Source organism: Puma concolor, chromosome A1 (assembly GCF_028749965.1).
Source record: "Puma concolor isolate L17-30 chromosome A1, mPumCon1.1.hap2, whole genome shotgun sequence".
Taxonomy (NCBI): Eukaryota; Metazoa; Chordata; class Mammalia; order Carnivora; family Felidae; genus Puma; species Puma concolor.
In genome coordinates, this window is record NC_141667.1 from 52,942,142 (window position 1) to 52,963,235 (window position 21,094).

Sequence of the window (21,094 nt, forward strand, 5' to 3'; positions counted from 1 at the left end):
TTCCTTCATAAACTCATTCAGGAAAATGACTTAAAGGAGCACTGTGCAATAGAAATATAATGCAAATTTCCTATACAGTTTTAAAGTTTTTAGTAACTACATAAAAATTCCAAAGAACAAAATTAATTTTAATAACATATTTAATTTGATCTGATATACCCAAGGCATTATCATTTTAGCAGGTAATCAATATAAATATTACTGATAAGATAATTTGCTTTTTTTTTGTCATAATGAATCTGGTATGTATTTTTTAAAAAATTTTTTTAAATATTTATTTTTGAAAGAGAGAGACAGAGACAGAGACAGAGTGTGAGTGGGGGAGGGCAGAGAGAGAGGGAGATACAGAATCTGAAGCAGGCGCCAAGCTCTGAGCTGTCTTTACAGAGCCCGGGGTGGGGCCCTGGCTTACAGACCATGAGATCATGACCTGAAGTGGGACGCTTAACCAACTGAGCCACCCAGGTGCCCCATCTGGTATGTATTTTACACTTAAAAGGTATCTCAGTGCTCAGTAATCGATTTGAAGCTAGTGGCTATTAGCAAAGCCTGAGAGAAATACATAGGCCACCACTGCCTTTTAAAAAACAAATTTTATTTTGAACTAATTATAGACTCAGAAGAAATTGCAAAGAAATAAAGAATAAGCTTCTAGGAACCCTTCACCCTGTCTTCCCTAATGTTGATATCTTTATAATTATAGTACAATAGCAAAACCAGGACATTATGCTGGTCCACCATTGCCTTTTAAAAGCAGTGGACCTTTCCACCCTGAATACCCAAATTCTATGAGATCAGCACTGGATAGGTTCTTTTTCCCACAAGGAAAGATAAGTAATAAATGAAGAGATGGGAGAAAGTTGTTCACTCCAATATTGCTTTCTTCTAGAGCGTGGATCAGAAGTCACCTTCCACCTGTGAAAGGGAGAATTTTTCCCTCTACCCACACTAGTATGTTACACTCTGACTCATTTTAGAGTTAATCATTTCTCATTATACTTTTACTGAAAAGGTGATAAGATCCTGGGATGTAGGGAAACTTATTCTTTTCAATATCTTCCACACATACAATGGCTTACATAGAGAAGATGCTCAGTGAGTATTTATTGAGGTGGTTTCTTTAATCCAATTGTTACATGAAAGGCATCCATTATTCACATTTTCAAGCTAGTCAACTGTTATATGCCTAAAAGGGAAATGAAATGACCTTTGAATAGGTTTGAAGAATGGCTTTTCTCAGGCAAGAAAGATTTACAGGCTACACAGTAAATTAGCCAATAGGGAATAGTCTATCGATCTAGAGATACAAGCCATTTTCCTGACTTGGTTTTAATTAGAAATAAGTCTTTGAGGACTTGTCACCCATTCTATGTTTTTTTTTTTTTCTGAGTGTATCATCTCCATACTTCAAAAAGAGAAAAGCAGAGATGTAAAGACCTCCCAGCCATACTAGCCTACATGATTATTCAGCTAATAATTGGTGTACAGATACAAACCAATGTTTTCTCTGTCCAATTTTTTACAGTCTAGATGTGTTGAATGAGTTCCAAGAGTTACTGACTTCAAATAGATTAAAATACAAATACCTCATATGTGTGATTAGCTATATTTTTAGATCCAGACAAGGCTAGGAACATGGCAGAAATCAATAAACATATGTTGAATGAATGAACAAATGAATGAATGATATGCTCATTTGGGATCACTTTTGAGTAAGTGTAGGATCTAAGGGTAGGTTGTCTGAATTGGAAGGGTATTAAGTAATTTATAAAAGTGTTATTAGAACTAACCAGGAAATGCCACCAGTTTCTCAGTATCTCTTGTCAACAGCCCTCCAAGGGCCTATGGCAAAAAACTTGAGTATATCTAGAGCCAATCATTCTCACTTTCCCTGTTTTTATCCAGGAATATCTGTATGTTAGAGCTTCAAGTTCTGGTCATCACTGTCTTCTAGGAATGCTCAAAGTCTACACAATAAACAGCAGCATGCCTTTAGATCTTTGTTTACCATTTATTTAGATATATCTCCCACCTACCAACCAGCCCCTCCTCTACTCTTTGACAGAAACCAAAGCATTACCTTTGATTTTCCCTTTTTACTTATGCCCCCATATCTAATTTAATAGAAAATCCTATTGATTTTGACTCTAAAATGTCACTGAAATCTGTGCATTTCTCTTTCATGAAGCCATAATCCATACCTTAGATTGTAACTCCAATAATGCCCAGGGTAGCCCCCACATTTCCACTCCTGCAGCTGTCCATTTGAAAGGTGAAGGTGGGTCATGTTACTTCTCTATTCCAAATCCTTCAACGTCCTCTCACTCTTAGTGAACTATATCTCTGATATGACTTCAGAGATCTTGAATGATTTTACCCAGTCTGCTTCTCTAGGCTCATCTCTGCCACTCTCTCCCCATGTACCATACCCGAGCCACACTGGGCTTCCTTCAGATGTCTAAAAGTAACAAGATTTTCCTCTTCATGTCCTTTACACATGGTGTTCCCTCTGATTGAAAGTGTCCACTGCCCCTCCCTCTTTCATCAGCTGATGCCCATTTATCCTTCAAAATTCCGCTTAAATATAACTTCTTCTGACTGCTTAATTCGGATTAGAACTCTTTTATGATTCCATCCACATGTCACATTTCTTCTTTATGACATTCATTGTAACTGTAACTTCTTGTTTAGTATCCTGTTCCTTTGTTCTACTGTAATTGCCATGAGGACAGGTTCTGTAAATGTCTACCTAATGCCTACCTAATGCCTAACACAATGCCTACCTAATACAATACCTGGTCAATTTTGGATGCTCAGTAATTATTTATCAAAGAAGTGGTGTATGTTCTCATCATTTTCAGTGCTCATTTTACTTTTCCTTTCACAGACCCCAATTTGCTTCATCCCACGACTTTTCTATCTTCATGAATAAATTATTAACAATCTTTACCTTTACATGCAGTGAAGTGGGAAACATGCCATTGTTGGAAGCTGGAGGGTTTGCCTGGGGAAACATGTTTGTCTGGTGTAACAAAAAGAGTGCTGAACAGGGAGGGGCAATTCCAAGTTTTAATGCCAGAGTTTACCATCAAGTAGCTATATAAACTTCAGCTAGTTCCTTCCTTGCTCCAGGTCTTAATTTACTTTTGCGTAAACTGCACAGTAGGGAAACTTTAAATGACCACCCAGGGCTAATGTTCTATGTTTAAGGGCTTCCCCAAAGCAAACCATGATAGTTGGCCCTTCAATTATAAACAGTGAAATACACAAACGTTTTAAAAATAAAGTATAACTGCCTTTTGGTTTAAGGAAAATATTGATCTTTCTGGAAAAAAGGAATATGTGTACATGGATGACCATGACAAGTTTGCTTAGAAGTTAAGCAAGCATTGCTTCAAACTAAATTTACAGATATTTCTAAGACTATCTCTCTAGGCAAATTTTCAAAGTCACTGAAGTTTGACGTTTCTTTCTTTTCACCCTTATATTTGCTCTCTTTTTGCTCAGTCACTTATAGGTGTGTGGGACTACTTTCCATTTTGGTGTAAAAATCTCATTTTTTTTTCAATTGACATGAAATAGTACTTATCCAGCATATAGGAAAATTCCAAAAGGAATTAACAGGCTTACTAATTATGTAATAATATTAATAATGGTTAACACATATTGAACACTTACTAGATGTCAGGCATTGCTGTCAATACTTTACTTCTTAATTGCACTGATCTCCTTGATTAGCTTCTACTCCAGACTGTTTTTCCTTATTTCTTAAACACCTATACACGTTCCTACAGCTGAACCTTTTCTAACATCATGTCTTCTCTCTGATTCATCTATGGATAAATAATTTGTTCCTTTTTTAAAAAAAAATTATAAACTTTAATTTTTTTTAGAATAGTTTTGGGTTCACAGCAAAATTGAGTGGACAGTAAAGAGAGCTCCCATATACCCACTGCTGCCCACACATGCACAGGCTCTCCCACTATCAACACTCCACACTGAGCGGTTCATTACCACTGATGAACCTACATTGACATATTATTATCATCTAAAGTACATAGCTTACATTATGGCTCACCTCTGGTGTTATACATTTTGTGGTTTTTGACAAAGGGCTAATGACATGTGTTCTGTAACATGCAGAATAGTTTTGCTGCCCTAAAACTCCTCTGTGTTCTGCTTATTCATCTCCCCCAACCTCTGGCAACCACTGATATATTTACTGTTTTGCTTTTTTCAGAAGATCATATGATTGGAATCATACAGAATGGGACCTTTTTCAGATTGACTTCTTTAACTTAGTAATACACATCTAGGTTTCCTGCATGGATTTTGATGGTTTGGTTGCTCATTTCTCTTTAGCACTGAATAATATCCTACTGTTTAGATGTACTACAGTTTATTTATGCACTTACCTACTGATGGATATCTTGATTGCTTCCAAGTTTTGGTAATTATAAATAAAGTGATATAAATATTTATGTTTATTTATTGTTTCCTCATTAACTATTTTCTCCATGGATTGTAAACTTTCTGAGGGCAGGGACCTTTTCTGTCATGTCTTAAATTACTTCCCCTAATGTAGTAGATTAACTGGCCTATACCTTGTGTTCTTTTTGCTATTTGTTGAATGCATGCATTGATGAAATGGTTTCATTTTTTAACACACATATTCCAATTAGCTATTTCTTTTTTATTTGACTCACTTTATTGTGATATTCATTTTATTGCAATGGTCTGGAACTGATCCACAATTTTTCCGAGGTATGCTTGTATTTTGTTTGCTTGTTTTGTTTCAGTTGTCACAATGACTTGAGGGGTCTTCAGTAAGTTTTAAGTCCAGTGGCCAGTTGGACTAAATATTCTGCAATATGCAAAACAGCTTTACTGGTGAAAGAACCATCCTCTCCAAAATGCTACCTCCCCCCTCCCATAGTAGGGAGGTACAAATGAAATTTATGATCTGATTCCTGACCTTTAAGGATATAGGAAAAATATAATGTATATAATCAATTCAAATTATGTGAATATGTTTGCCAAATAACTAAGAGAATGTAAAAAATGTGACTTTTTAAAATTTTTAAATTTTTTATTTTTTAAAATTTACATCAAAATTAGTTAGCATATAGTGCAACAATGATTTCAGGAATAGATTCCTTAGTGCCCCTTACCCATTTAGCCCATCCCCCCCTCCCACAACCCCTCCAGTAACCCTCAGTTTGTTCTACATATTTAGGAGTCTCTTCTGTTTTGTACCCCTCCCTGTTTTTATGTTATTTTTGTTTCTCTTCCCTTAGGTTCATCTGTTTTGTGTCTTAAAGTCCTCATATGAGTGAAGTCATATGACTTTTGTCTTTCTCTGACTAATTTCATTTAGCATAATACCCTCCAATTCCATCCATGCAGCTGCAAATGGCAAGATTTCTTTCTTTTTGACTGCCGAGTAATACTCCATTGTATATATATATACCACATTTTCTTTATCCATTCATCCATCAATGGACATTTGGGCTCTTTCTATACTTTGGCTATTGTTGATAGTGCTGCTATAAACATGTGGGTGCATGTGTCCCTTCAAAACAGCACACCTGTATCCCATGTATAAATGACTAGTAGTGCAATTGCGGAGTCATAGGGTAGTTCTAATTTTAGTTTTTTGAGGAACCTCCATACTGTTTTCCAGAGTGGCTGAACCAGCTTGCACCCCTCAAAAATGTGACTTTTAATTTTCTTTACCATCAGGTAGTCAACTGAATGAAATCAGTTCTTATTCTTTGTGAAATGAACTACTGCTTTTGGTTTAAAACTCTTATTTTCTTGCTTCTCCTTTATCAAGCTGTTAGCACAGCTCAAAATGAGCATTAGATTTTCAGAGGTGAAGTTTGATTTTAGTTTCTTTCCCCAGCCTGGGAACAGTGGACTAATTATAAATGCTTATAGATTTATTTTTCTTCTTTTTTTTCTAATCCAGCCAATTCATTAGCATATGTTTAAGTACTGTTCTCTTTTTATTATATATTTATTGATACTCAGTGAATCCTTTCAATGTAGAGTTGAGTCTTCTTTCAGAATAGGAAAACAATACTGATTTATACTTTGATAACTGTTTTCATTCCTTTTTCTAATCTTTGTTTCAGAAATGACAGTAATACTGTGAATCCATAGTCTCCAAAATCAGTACATTCTACTTCATTGTTTTCATTTTTTCTTCTGCTTCTGTGAGAGCTTGTTGAGATATTTTTCTGGGGTTCTTATTCAGTTTTGTATCAGGTACCATATCTGTTTCTTTACTTTAACACTAATTTTATTTTACCTATTCATTTTTTTCTCCATGCTTTTAATTTAAAGTTTTTCAAACCACAGAAAAGTATGACATAAATCATAGTACCACCGTCCAGATGTAACAAATGTTAACACTTGGGCTTACATAGTTTGAATCTATTCTAAATGTTACATTTGCACCTAGAAATTGATCTGGACCCTTCCCTGATGCTGTTTCCTGATCCTGTTTAATGCGTGTAACTACACGCATGAAATGTGTGTTTAACTTTTAAATCTATTGTTTTATATTTTTACTACATATATATGTATCCGTAAACAGTATTTGGCATTGTTTTGAGGGTGTTTTTTTAAAATTTGTTTTAATGTTTATTTTTGAGAAGAGACAGAGTGTGAGCAGGGGAGGGGCAGAGAGAGAGGAAGACACAGAATCCAAAACAGGCTCCAAGTTCTGAGGTGTCAGCACAGAGTCCAACGTGGAGCCCGAACTCATGAACTGTGAGATCATGACCTGAACCAAAGTCAGATGCTTAACCGACTGAACCAGCCAGCCGCCCCTGTTTGAGGGTGTTTTTAAAGTCTGCATAAAATCGGGGCACCTGGCTGGCTCAGTTGGTAGAGCATGTGACTCTTGAACTTGGGGTCATAGCTCGAGCCCCAAGTTGGGCATGGAGCCTACTCAATAAAGAGAAAAAAATACTCTTATCTATTTTTCCTAACAGCATGGGTATTCTAATGCCAAACAATTTAAACACTGGTGTTTTGTTTTTTGTTTAATTTCATCCAATTGGCTTTGAACACACCACCATAACCACCTACACTTTGTAAGAATGAGGTGAGACAACATTGTCAGAGCATTCCTGGGGCGGGGCGATGTGTCTGTGCCACCAATTCAGAGTTTTTTTTTCTAGTTTTCCATTTTGCCCTTAGCATCTTCTAATTTTTAGCACTTATAGGTAAACCCTGAAGGATTGGGCTTGCCTACACATCTTGATGCTCACATCATAGTTTGGATCCTTCTTTATGTTTAGCTTTAACATGTCATCTAAATACCAACATTATATAGATCCTATATATCAGGCAGGGGTAAGGCTAAAAGCATTCTAAGATGACAATGGAGGGCAGACTATCACTAGATAGTTCAGACAAGTCTAACAGATAAGATAGAAAATTGAAGCATCACTTACAGCAATATCTTGGTCCTGACAAACAAAGAGAAGAAAATTTTCATCAGGGTAGACTTGTCTTCACTTAAAAAGGGAGTCTATTATAGCAATCCCAATACCAATAGAGCCTTTTCTGTTTATTATCTCAACTCTCCCAAAACTCTTCTCTGGCTTCCATTTCTAAATCATGGTGGCTGAATTAAATATCTCCTGATTTTACTAACATTCTATGAATTTTCCATTCAGGCCAAAGAATCAGTAGTTCTTGATTGTCCCAACCTTTCCTGCACAGTATATTTATTATAGTAGTTTATTTACTTTTACGTCACTAGTCTATGAGCTTACTAAGGGCAGGTACCAGCTTTTTTTTTTCATTAATGAATCCCTGGCATTAATTATAGTGACTATATAGACACTACAGTGACTGGCATATAGACAGAAATCAGTAGAGATTTGTTGAATTATTGAAACACCTAATTCTATGGAGCCTCTAGTCCCCATAGCTCATACATACAAGTGATCAATTGTTAGGGCCACAGGACATTACCACAAAAAGGATTTCTCAAGATTTTCTTTTTTTTTTTTTTTTTAACGTTTATTTATTTTTGGGACAGAGAGAGACAGAGCATGAACGGGGGAGGGGCAGAGAGAGAGGGAGACACAGAATCGGAAACAGGCTCCAGGCTCCGAGCCATCAGCCCAGAGCCCGACGCGGGACTCGAACTCACGGACCGCGAGATCGTGACCTGGCTGAAGTCGGACGCTTAACCGACTGCGCCACCCAGGCGCCCCAAGATTTTCTAGTTGAACTCCTTAACTATATACATGAAGAAATTGAGGCACAGCTAAGAATAGTCTCACACACCCAGAAAGTGGTTAATTTGGCCTACAGTGCTGGTTTTCTGTTCAGAAACACCAAAACTTAAGAGAATATATTTAACACAACAGTAATAGTGAATATAGTAGGATCTTTTCATAGTAATTCTCTAAGCTTTCAAATTCTTGCTGTTTTCCTGGGTCCTTGATAGGCATGATAATTCTTATGGAGAGATGTGCCAGTTAATACAGGTCTCTATTTTTTTTCCAATGTTGGATCATGGGGAGCTTGATTTGTTTCTATGGGTCAGCAAAAAAAAAAAAAAAAAAAAAAAAAAAAAAAAAAGAAAAGAAATAAAATGCCTCTGGTTCGAGATGTGGCCAGGACCTCTGAGTTAATACATTTAATAGCTGCTAGTATTTATTTTGTACTTACTTTGTGCCAGACACTTCTCAATGTGCTTTATGTGAATTAAACTCATGGAATCTACACTGTAAAGTAGATTCTATTAATATCATTATCATTCTGCAGGTGAAGCCACTGAGTCACAGAGAAGTTAGGTTACTTCCCGAAGGTTACACAGCTAGGTAGCAGAAGTGTCAAGATATGAAACCAGGCAAAGGTGTTTAAAGATGGTAGAGAAAACAAAGTATTATCATTCCAGATGAAGGGTATATCTGGCTCCCTTCCTCAATTGCTTGCAAAAGTGAGAGTTAGCTTTTTCATACCCGAGATACACCTTTGGACTACTAAGTGACATGAATCCATCAGTTCTCTATTGTAATTAAGTCTCCCAGGGATGAATTTTCTGTTACTTGCCACCTAACTATTCCTAACTGATACAGTTTGCAAGTCAATTAAATGAGTCAATGTGTACCTGGAGCAATGTATTCAACATTGTTCTAGCCAGGAGCTTCTCCCTAGTTTTTGGCATATTCTGCCTTCATTCCTGTACCCAATGCTCTTTCTCAGGTTCTTAGAACCTCTTGACCTATTTGAAATATCACCTACATTTTAGAGCTCACCTGAATACCAGATCCTTGGTATCTGTCTATAGCCAGCCTAGATGAGATGCTCAGGGCCTTGCTCTCCATGTTCACAGAGAATCTTCTTCCTCCATCATTTAACACAGAGCACTGTAATTAACTCTTTGTCTCTGCACCTTGAAGTCAAAGACTGTTTTCTATGGCTGTATTCCTTATAGCCTGACAGATAGTAGGTGCTCAATAAGAATGAATGATCAAATGCAGTTTCCTCAAACAAGTTCATCTCAGCAGTGATGCCCCTGGAGGAGGAGCAGGAAGAGTGTCAGGAACCCCCTTAGTATATCAGAGTCACATTAATAATTTATCACCAACAAGCAGATGAACAACAAAGCAGAGAAAGTTTTCCTAACTATATACTCCTGAAAACCAAGAGGGATTAGTTGACTGGAAGCTACTTATAAATGTATAGTTTATTGGACTCTCTGGTAATGGTTTGTAAATATCCTTGACTTTTATTTGTCAGAAAAATATTTCTTCATTCCTTCATCCTAATGCACCATATTTAAAACTCATTTTCCAAATATTGTCAAACTGAAAATTAAGCAGAGGCTCCCAATCCACTTATGAAGTCTTTTTTCTTATCATTTCTGCCAGTAATCAGGCAAAAAGCTTTAGGTAAGGAAGAGGGAGGGGCAGGGAACTCATTGCCTTGGCTGCCTCAGTGGGGAAAACTTTAGGTCAAACTTTTCCTTTTAAATTCTCAAGTTGAAAGTAATTTCCACATTCTATGAAAGGACTTGAGATGAGATTGAAGCAAGGTAACTGAGGGGGAGGTAGCCTCCCCCAACAGGGCTTTCCAAGGAGACTGATTGGGTCTCTTATTGTTCAAGAGGAGAAAAGAGAGCAGAAAGCATTTGATGCAGAACTTGAGCTGAGTCTCTCTGGGAACGAAAATGCTTCTATCTGTCTACTCTGGCTCTTGAGGTCAACTTCAAAACTCTGCTCCCCAACAGAGAATCTTAAGTAAAGAAGGCACCTCTCCCCTGTGTCCTGCCTCAAAGCTGGACAGCTTGGAGCTGCCTTGTTTCAATGAATACATACATTTTCTGCATTAAGCTGGGATCAGGGTTAAGAAGCCAGGGCAATGCCACTTTCCAAATTCAAGGAGTATGAGAAGGTCATAAAATATAGATATTTTCATCTCAAACAATAATCATTTAGTTATGAACCTGTAAGTCAATGCTCCTGATCACTGTATGGTATTGCTAGTCTTAGTAAGTCAGCGTTTTTGTTTGTTTGTTCCTATAATGGTAGTTACTCTTTTGTTTTTTAACCATATTATTCTGTCTCTCTCTTCCTCTGAGTGTGTGTGTCCTCTCCAATACATGAATGCTTGTCATGTAAGTACCAGGAGGGACAAATGCAAATACCCTATATCCTCAAGAAGCAAGGAAATATAGTATAACAGTAAGGAGTTTCAACTCCAGAGTCATCATCTAGACCAGAATTTGAACTCTGGTTCTGTGTCAAAGTCTATATGGCCTTGGTCAATTTACTACAAAGATCAAATGACATAATATCTTGTATATGTTATTGTATATAAAATTATACATTTATGTTGTACATAAAATTATACTGTTGTGTGTCAGAAACTGCTTATTTGATATACATTATTGTATATATTATATACATTATTGTATATTAAAAAATTAAATTGTATATTTAATATACATTATTGTATGTTAAAAAAACAGTTTCTGACACATAATAGTTGCTCACAGGTAAATGGTGGTTCTACTGCTGACTTCCATATAATGAAGTTTTAGACTACATTCTTTCTAGAAAAAAAATCTCATTACACTTATTACTTGGGCACCATAATGTTACCATACTTTATCCCTCAATTATCCTGAACTTAATAGTAATTCCTACCAAATAACATTGTTCTTTCCATTGTGGAGGCAGTTAACTGTGTACGTGTGTGGTAGGGATAATGGGGAGTGGTTTGTTTAGTGAATGAGAATGCAAAAGAGAAAAAAGTGAAAAGTTAAGTCCAGATCCCTTTTACTAGGCTCAGCTGCTATGTTTGTTGGCTGCTGATGGCTAGTAGCTGCAAATTTTTCTTCAAAAATTTGCCCTAGGGCAGTAGAAGCCACCTTCTTCAGGGACCCCTAGGAGGATAAGCCAGCATCCCCAGTCCCAACCACAGGTATATCTCTCAGTCATGTAATGACTAACTTATATGGAGGATTAAAAGCTTGTTCTCTTGCTCCAAGGTGGGATGTTTGGGTGGTGCCATTGTGGCTGTAGAGTGCCCTGTAGGATCAGGCTGAGTCTTTGACTAGCATCTTCTCTGTCTGATCTTGTTTTCTAACTTTTAAATTGATTTCCCCTGAGAACCCTCCCTCAATGGTTCACTTGTATACAAATTACCATCTTAGGCTCTGCTTCCAGGGGATCTGACCTAAGATAACAACCATTCATTACAAATTCCACAGAACAATGCCCTCTCTATGCCCTGCCTCCTGGCTAAGAGGGGTAGTCCAAAATGAACCATTTGTTTTGGCTTCTAGCTGGCAGATGGGAGAATGAATTGCCAAGAAAGCAGAAGTGAGCTTGGAGAAGCACACCTGTGATGTCCTCGTGCTATGAGAGTTGGCAGATAGAAAGAGAGGGCACAAATCATTATTCAGTCACAAACACTGTGTTCAAACCTATGTCTACTTTATCTTTTTAAAATTCTAATAAGCTTAGTGTAATGTCCTCTGGGTTCACCCATGTCATTGCATATGGAAGGATTTTCTTCTTTTTAAAGGCTGAATAATATTCCATTGCATGTATATACCACATTTTCTTTATCCATTCATCTGTTAATGGACACCTAGGTTGTTTTAATATCTTAGCTGTTATGAATAATGCTGGGTGAACTTGAATGACATTATGTTAAGTGAAACAAGCCAGGAACAGAAGGAAAAGTATTGCATGATTCCATTTACATGAGGTATCTAAAATAGTCAAACTCATAGAAACAGAAAGTAGAATGGTGGTTGCCAGGGACAGCAGGGAAGGAAAAATGGGGAATTGTGCTTCAATGTGTAGAAAGTTTCAATTGTGCTAAATTAGTAAATTCTAGAGATCTGCTATACATCATTGTACCTATAGTTAACGATACTGTATTGTACACTTAAATTTTTTTAAAAGGGTAGATTTCATATTAAATATTCTTACCATAATAAAGAATAAATACATTATAATAAGCCTAAAAGGTGGCTTAATATTTTCACTCCCATTTTGTAGATAAGCAAACTAATGCATGGCAAGTGATTTATTTGCCCAGGGTTGTATAAGTTTGTATATGGCAGATAGAGAAATAAATCTATCTTATGTTTAGTTAATAGGATTCTTTCTAATATCGATGTAGCTCTTCTTTTGTGAGCAGGGTTCATTTTTTATACTGTTTGTTATCACTCAAAACCAAGAACTTGATGGTAAGTTAAGGGGAAAAAAATTAGGACAGTAAACCTAGTTAAGAGTCTCTGCTTATCTGGAACTTTCTTATCTGAAATGCAGGGTTTTCAGCAGTTATTTTCAAATTCAGCATGCATGGTTTCACGGAAGCCTTGTGATTTGAAATAATTTTATAATATTACCATAGCAATTTATGTGATTGTGCAGATACTGTAAACCCACAACAAAATTGTTAGGAAGGTAATTTTTTAAAAACATATATATTTAGAACTAAATAAAAACATAATGATGGTGTTTTTGTGTGGTGATGGTGTAGAAAGTGTTAAAAGTGAATCTTTTTTTTTTTTAATATGGGGAACTCTGTAAGGAAAATTCAATGTGATATGACAGGTATTAAAAAATTCTGAAGAAAATAGTGCTTGTGTAGCAATGTAAAACAGAGAGCTGCAGGAAGAGTTTTTATATTAGAAGGTTTAAAATGTTTTGAATAGGAGTAACTGGTGAATATTTTAGAGGATTGGTGAAAATCATCAATACAGTGATTGTTCATTCATTCCCTTCCCCAGCCACATGTGCCCAGTATGGGAGTTTCAAAACTAGGGAATTACAGACTATTCGAATGGAAAGAGTACTTAGAGGTCATTTATGATGTTTGATGCCACCGTCCTGCAAATTTTCCAGGAAATGATATACCAATAATATGCAGTGATGGATATTGGCTGTTTTGCCTGCATAATCTCTATTCCTCCTTTATATGTTAACATGTACTATGATTTTCTTTGAGATGTCACCCTTCCCCATTACATCCTTGTATTTGAATGAGGCTGAATCTACCCTATCCCCCTGGCTCCTGGGAGAACACATGGCTCAGCTAATCAGAGCACAGCATCCCCCCAACCACAGCAAGGAGATCAAGCCTAAGTAAGCACTGAAGTCCAGTAGATGAGAATTCACTTAGAATATTACTGGAACTCTTGGGAAAGAGGATATTTCTTTCCATCGGATTTGCTAAGGTGATGAGATGCAAGCTAAGAGAAGCAGGTATCCATCTGGGCACAAAGAGGATTAAGGCAGAGAACGAAGGCAAAATACAGAAATATGACCATAAACCTCAAGTGGGCCCTTGGCAATACCTGACAATTCACAAATATTTTCCTGGTCAGTGTACTTTATCATTTTGCAAGAGAACCACTTCAAAATTTCTCCTCAACTTTCCAGTACACTCCTCTCACCATTCATTCACGTCTGATGATCCTGCTTTTTATTTCAGGGAGAAAATAGAAGCTATCAGAAGAGAATTTCCACTGGAAAATCCATCAGCCTTCAAGCTTTTGTAGCCATGTAGTTTTCCTCCTTTTATTACAATTGTGAAATCACTCTTGCCCTGTCCTCACCTGTCCTCACCAATGTCTCAGTAGCATTCTGCACTGTTACATAACTTCCACCTATTGACATACCAGCTTCAGTTGACTTTGAGAATATTTGCTTTTCCCTTGTCATTTGCTGTTCCTTTCTCATTTCTGTGGCTTGATCTTCTTCCTCTTTTAGAATAGAGCTCAGTCCCAGATCTTTTTCTCATCTCTATGTACACCTACTGTCTATGGCTTTAAATATTATCTTTTCACTCATGGATAATTCCCATGTTTTCACCTTCAGCTCTCATTTCTCCCTTGAGATGGCCTAATATGCATCTCTGAATCTCATAATACACATGTATAATTATTTTTCTGCTTAGGCCCTAAAATATCAGAGTTGATCTTCACTCCTCTCTTTCTCTTACACCACACATCTGGTTCACCATTAAGTCTTGTCTATCACAAACCTGACCACTTCTCTCCACCATGACAGCTTTGTCTTAGTCTAAACCACCACTATCTCTCACTAATGATGGCATTTAAAGAAGTGAGAAGGAATGGTGTAGAACTGATTGAAGAAGGATCTGGGTCTCTAGAATCAGATAAATGGGACAACAAGTCCTTTAAGAGAGTTGTAGTGGAGGCACAAGAGTAGTTCACTGAGCATTAGAACACATTTTTACCCCTGTGAGTAATCCCAGGCATTCTCTCTAAACACGCACAAAGAAGTCTTCAATTTTTTATTCTTTATGTGAATTCTTTAGTCTGATTTCTAAATTTCTTCCCAGCTTTTCACTTGTTTGATTTACAGCCACACTTGCTTCTCCACAGCCCAACACTCTTATAGGCTCCTGTTTTCCCACAGAAAAAGAAGTTCTGGTTCTTAAAGTCAGAGGTGGGTGTTGTATTCTTTGTCCTTTACTTTAATTTAATTATTTTGCATTTTCCAGCCTTTTCCAGGCAACAGGCCAAATAACAGCTCATATGTATTAAATTCATGGCTTTCAAGCTACTTAAATTCATCTCTTTAAAACACAGACTTGAAATAGCTTGCTTTATTTAAGTTGGGTCTCACAACTGGAGTAGGTTAGGGGTACACATATATGTATGAGTGAGTCATACATATTTCTTATTGTAGATCCCTCTCTACCGAAGGGTATTTTCCTGTGGTCAAATTCATCCAAATTATAGATCTCTCAGAAATGGCATAGGTAGCCATTTATAAAGAAGAAGGAGGGTAAAAGTAAACAAAGGAAGAAAGATTAATGTGCCCACCTTTAGGAATAATGTGCTGCCTTGCCTGAAAAGGAATCAGGCACTGTTGTTTCCAATAATGCTTCCATTAATCAAAACCTGGATGTAACTGCATAATGAGGCAAAGAAGTTAATTGATATTAGAATATTGCTGTACTTTCTCCTTTACTGGCATGAGTGGCAAGCTCGAGGTCTGTACCAGTACCATTTTCTCTGTCTCAAAATATTATAGCTGGAAAGAAAGAAAGGACTAGAGCAATTCCCAACGATGGTTCTGCAGATCACTCCCCAGCTCTGAAAGATGCTCCAAAGATAAAAACAGCTTCTCTGTTTGTACATGTAGAAAACTTTGCATACTGTAAAATTATCTTGGATATTTATAAAACCTATTACAAAGGCTCACAGTAAAGAAACCTGTTTACTTTTGTTGAATGCAAAGATTCTCAAACTACTCTGCTAACAATTATAACAATCTACAATAGACTTTGAGGAGGGTGGAGTTACTCTGTTTTATAGTTTCTAGAGTTTCGTTTACTTAATTACTAGAAGTGTCCAACTCAAACTCCACAAGGGTCAATACCATGGCTTATGTGCTGTCTCTACCTGAGCATAGTGCCTGGTACAGAACTTGTGCTAAGTCGATCTCAAGAATATTAATTCAATTTTAATTGAACATTTTGCCTGTTGGTGATGTGTTCCTCTCAGTTTCTGTCAAACTATGAAGCCATTTCTCAAAAGCTTAACTGATCTCCATGTGGAGTCTCTCTTCTAGAACATGTTTGGAACTTATGCAGAGATTCAGCTTCAAGAAAATTCCACATATTTAGTTCCCAGTTTAAAACCCAGAATTGCCTTTTAATCATTCAAAATCTACTGTTTTTAAGCTTCATGGAATTCTCTCTGGACTTAATTATTACAGTGTTTATTCGGTATAAAAGAAGAGTCACCACATTAAAGTTTCCAGCTATTTTATTTTATTTTATTTTATTTTTTTTAATTTTTTTTTCAACGTTTATTTATTTTTGGGACAGGGAGAGACAGAGCATGAACGGGGGAGGGTCAGAGAGAGAGGGAGACAGAGAATCAGAAACAGGCTCCAGGCTCTGAGCCATCAGCCCAGAGCCTGACACGGGGCTCGAACTCACGGACCGCAAGATCGTGACCTGGCTGAAGTCGGACGCTTAACCAACTGCGCCACCCAGGCACCCCAGTTTCCAGCTATTTTAAGATAACAAAGCTTCTTGAAGAAGTCTTCTTTGTTCTGAGAAGAATCTGTTTCCTTTCAGGAAAGGCTAGATTCAGAAGCCCACAGTACTTGCAGGAACTGTTTAATATGTTGACAGCACCTGAGCTAAGCTAGTGGTGCAAGCTGGTTGATTAATGAAGCTTTAAACGATCCTTTTGGAAGGAAAGGATGGAAACCAACCGCTTTCCTTTTGGAGAAGTTATTAGAAATCTCTGATAAATTAGAACAGTTCTAAAAAAGATTTTCTATCAAAAATGGGGCCTCTAAAAGGAATTCATCATGACAAAAGAAAAATCCAACAGTCATGATGAAAAAGCTGGTCTGGGCAGAGAATAGGTGGCCTGTGTGACCAGCATGCCAGTGCTTAGGGCAAGTTTAGCGACAGGGACTGAACTGGTCAGTATTATCTAAAGGGCTCACACAGCATAGGGAACTGCAGGAATATTAGCACAGCACAGAATTCAAGCATATTATACTATGTGGGGCTAATTTTTAGTAGTCATACTGTGTATCAGAAATAGAAGCACCTATGAGTCAAAATCTCAAATCTTTTAGGAGAAAAATAATATGTTCTAATTCTTTCTTTATGGGAATGGACTGATCCATTTGGCTTGAGTAAGCCTCTAGAGAGCTGTAAATTTGAAGCAAGGGATTTAGGTGATTAACTGGCTTCAGCAAGATATGTGATTTTATTTTGCATCTGTTCATCTTTTGTTTCCAGAATTGTTCTCATAGCTTCCAAATACTAACCACTTAGCTCTGTACTCATGGACCCTGTGAATTTTTAAAAAAAATTTTTTTATGTTTATTTATTTTTGAGAGAGAGAGACAGAACTGGAGCAGGGGATGGGCAGGGAGAGAGGGAGACACAGAATCTGAAGCAGGCTCCAGGCTCTGTCAGCACCTTGCCCAACGCGGGGCTCGAACCCATGGACTGTGGGATCATGACCTGAGCTGAAGTCGGACGCTCAATCAACTGAGCCACCCAGGCGCCCCTGTCTTTGAATTCTTTTAATTAAACACTTAAGCATTTTCCATTAAAAGAATGTTTGTCTTTTGATGGGGTGAAGGGGTCTAGTGAGGGAGGTACCTGCTGAGAAAATGTGGCATACCACAAAAAGGAGGATAAACTTTCTACTGAAAAGTTTCCTTATCTGATAAAAATGGAGAAAATATTCACACTTCTCCCTGGTTTGCTTTATATAAAAACTTTTTTACTTACCAAAGAAATAATCTAATTTCTTTGTTAATTTCTCCAACATTGAATAAAAATCTGTGCATGTGTTAGATATTTTAAAAAAAAACACCTGCTGGTTGATAGGAGGCAAGGAAATAGGGCAGTAACAGGATGATATTCACAAAGAAGACCAGACAACAAAAGCAGAGCGGGTATAACAGAATGGAGGGACATACAACCACACAAAGGTTTACTTTGTGCCAGGCACTATGCTAAGTGTTTTCTCGTGCATCTGTTCAAGAATTCACCCAACCAAGTTATGACAAAGTGCTGCTATTATGCCCAATGTAAGCACTAGTGAGGTTACATGCACAAAGTAGCAGAGCTGGGAATTTGACCACAGGATAATTTAAATTTAGAACTCAAGTTCTCTGTCTCTCTGCCTGTCTCTCTCTCTCTTTTTCAGAAAGAGAGAGAGAGAGGAAGAGCATGCAAGAGGGAGAGGGGCAGAGGAAGAGGAAGAGAGAAAATCTTAAGCAGTTGCCATGCTCAGTGTGGAGCCTGACATGGGGCTTGATTTCATGGCCTTGACATTATGACTTGAGCCAAAATTGCGAGTTGGATGCTTAACCAACTGAGCCACCCAGGTGTCACTAGAACTCAAGTTCTTAACAGCTTTACTATAATACATCTCTTATAAAAATTGACATTATCCCTATGTACCTCATGAAGTGTCTAAATAAAAAAAACACTTTATATTATAGATGTAGATAGCGACACGTAGATAGAGATAGTGTCATATTTTTTAAATCAAATGACCAAATTCATAGGTTCAGCAGTGAGATGAGTAGTCTATTCGGTCCCTCTCCCATGACTCGGCATGCATATCTTCTGTTCATTTTCCAACAGCGATGGTAGATAATGCAGATTTTGTATATTATTCTTGGTACATGAACAGAGGAAAGCACAGTTCCCAGCCTGGTGAATCAACACTATCTGAAGATGACTCTTTCTTTTCAAACAAGTTGGTATCTATTCCAAAGGGGAAACATTCATCTTCTTCAAATGCTAACACAATTTGGCACACTGTCCTGGGGCCACAATGAATCTAGCAACTGGAACCCCAGCTAAGTTATTCAGCTGTTCATGGCCTCAGTTTCCCTTCCTGTATCATGAAGGTTAAAACCAAATTTTGAAAAACCATCTAGCCCTGACATTTTGAAGACCTAGGTTAAGTTCAACATCACTTAAAAGATTTATATTTATCATATATCTCAACCAGTTTCCCTGCTATCACCAGATGATAAATTCTAAGAAGCAGTGCTTACTTTTTAGAAACTTTGTTTTGTTTATTTTTACTGAATTTCATTACAGAGAACATGATTTGTATGATTTCACTTTTAAAAAATTTATTGAGATTTAAGGTCCAGAATATGGTCTATGTGCACCTGAAAAAAATGTGAATAAGTGTTAGCAGAGCATTCTATACATGCCAGTTCAGTCAAATTAGTTGATAGTATTGTTCTGGTCTTCTATATCTTTATTGATTTTTCTGTCTACTTAATCTATCAATGACTGAGAAAGGAGAAGTGAAGCCTCCAACTATAATTATGGTTTACCCATTTTTCCCTTCAATTTTATCAGCTTTTGCTTCATTTGTCTTGACATTTTATTGTTAGGGATATAACATTTAGCATAGTTGTGACTTCTTGGTGAACTGACCCCTGTATATAATAATGTCTTTATGTAATGCCTTCTTTCTTTCTGATAATATTTCTTGTTCTGAAGTCTACTTTTCTTATATTGAGATAAACATTCCAGATTTTGTTTTGGTAATTATTTGCATGGAAAATACTTTTCCCATTCTTTTATTTTTAGGTAGAAGTATTTACATTTAAGCTGTGTTTCTTGTTCACAACATACAATTGGGTCTTGCTTTTTTATCCGATTGACAATCTCTGTCTTGTAACTGATGTGTTAGAACAACTATAATTATTGATATTGTTGGATTTAAATCTATCATCTTCCTAGTTGCCTTCTATTTGTTCCCATCTATTCTCTGTTCCTTTTTCTCTTTTCTGTCTGCTCTTAAATTAAATATCTTTACTATTCTATTTTATCTCTACTACTAGCTTATTATTTAGTGTTTGTCTTAGGGCTTATGATGTGTATCCTTAATTTAATATAGTATACATTCAAATAATAGTATATGATTTCACACATAGAATAAGAAACTTAGAAGGCATTACTTTCTGTTTCACTATCCTATGCTTTGTGTTTTTGTTTTCATATTTTACTTTTATGTATGTTATAAAACAAAATACATTTTCTTTCTAATATGCTAACCTGATTCTATTACTTATGTGCTTAAACCCCTTCAGTGGATCCTCACTGCCTCAGAAAAAAAGTAACAAACTCCTTATGACATGTTCTGTTGTACTGATGCATAAGAAATCACCCAAGGTTAGGATTTCAAATATAGCACAATGAGGATAGCTTATCTCTGTTCCACAATGTCTGGTATTTCATCTGGGAATACTTGAAGACCAGGAGTATCCTGACAAATGAGGACTGGTATCATCTGGAGGATAATTCACTCATGTGTCTGGTGGCTAATGTTAGCCGCTGACTGGACATTAGTCAGTGATTGTCCAAAATACTTATGTGTAGCGTCTCTTGTGGGTTTTGTTTTGTTTTGTTTTGTTTTGTTTATACATGGGCTAGTTAGGGCTTCTTCACTTATTGTGACTGAGTTTCAAAAGCAAATGTTTCTAGAGAATAATACAGAAGTTCATGGCACTATATAAGCTAGTCTCAGAAATCAAAGTATCCACCCAGGTTCAAGGGAAGAAAGCACAGAGCTTTCATGATTTGATCCCTGCTTACATCTCTCTGGTGTTACCATCACCTGTCTTGAACTCTGCTCTCCAGACATACTAACTTCTTTCCTTTAAATATACCATATTTACTTGCCTCTTGTAAACAAGACTACCTCTCTCTCTGAAATACTTTCCCATATCATCCTTCCACCCCTCCTCACAATTCCTGGCTAACTTCATCCTAGATGTTTTTCCTTACCTCTGATTTCCCTCCAAATCAGGGTTGTGCCTCTCTTCTTTTATTTCCATATCACCCAGGATAGTACTTGGAACATGATAAATGCTCAATAAATATTTGTTGAATGAATAGATATCTCTTCCAAATTAGACATTAGTGTCCAGCTCACCATGATATTCCCCCGACAGTAGTATAGGGCTGACCCAGAGCAGTTGCTCAAAAATATTTGCTGAAAGAATAAAGTACTGTGTTTTCTTGGTGATCAATATGGGACTTTTTGTTTTGAGAA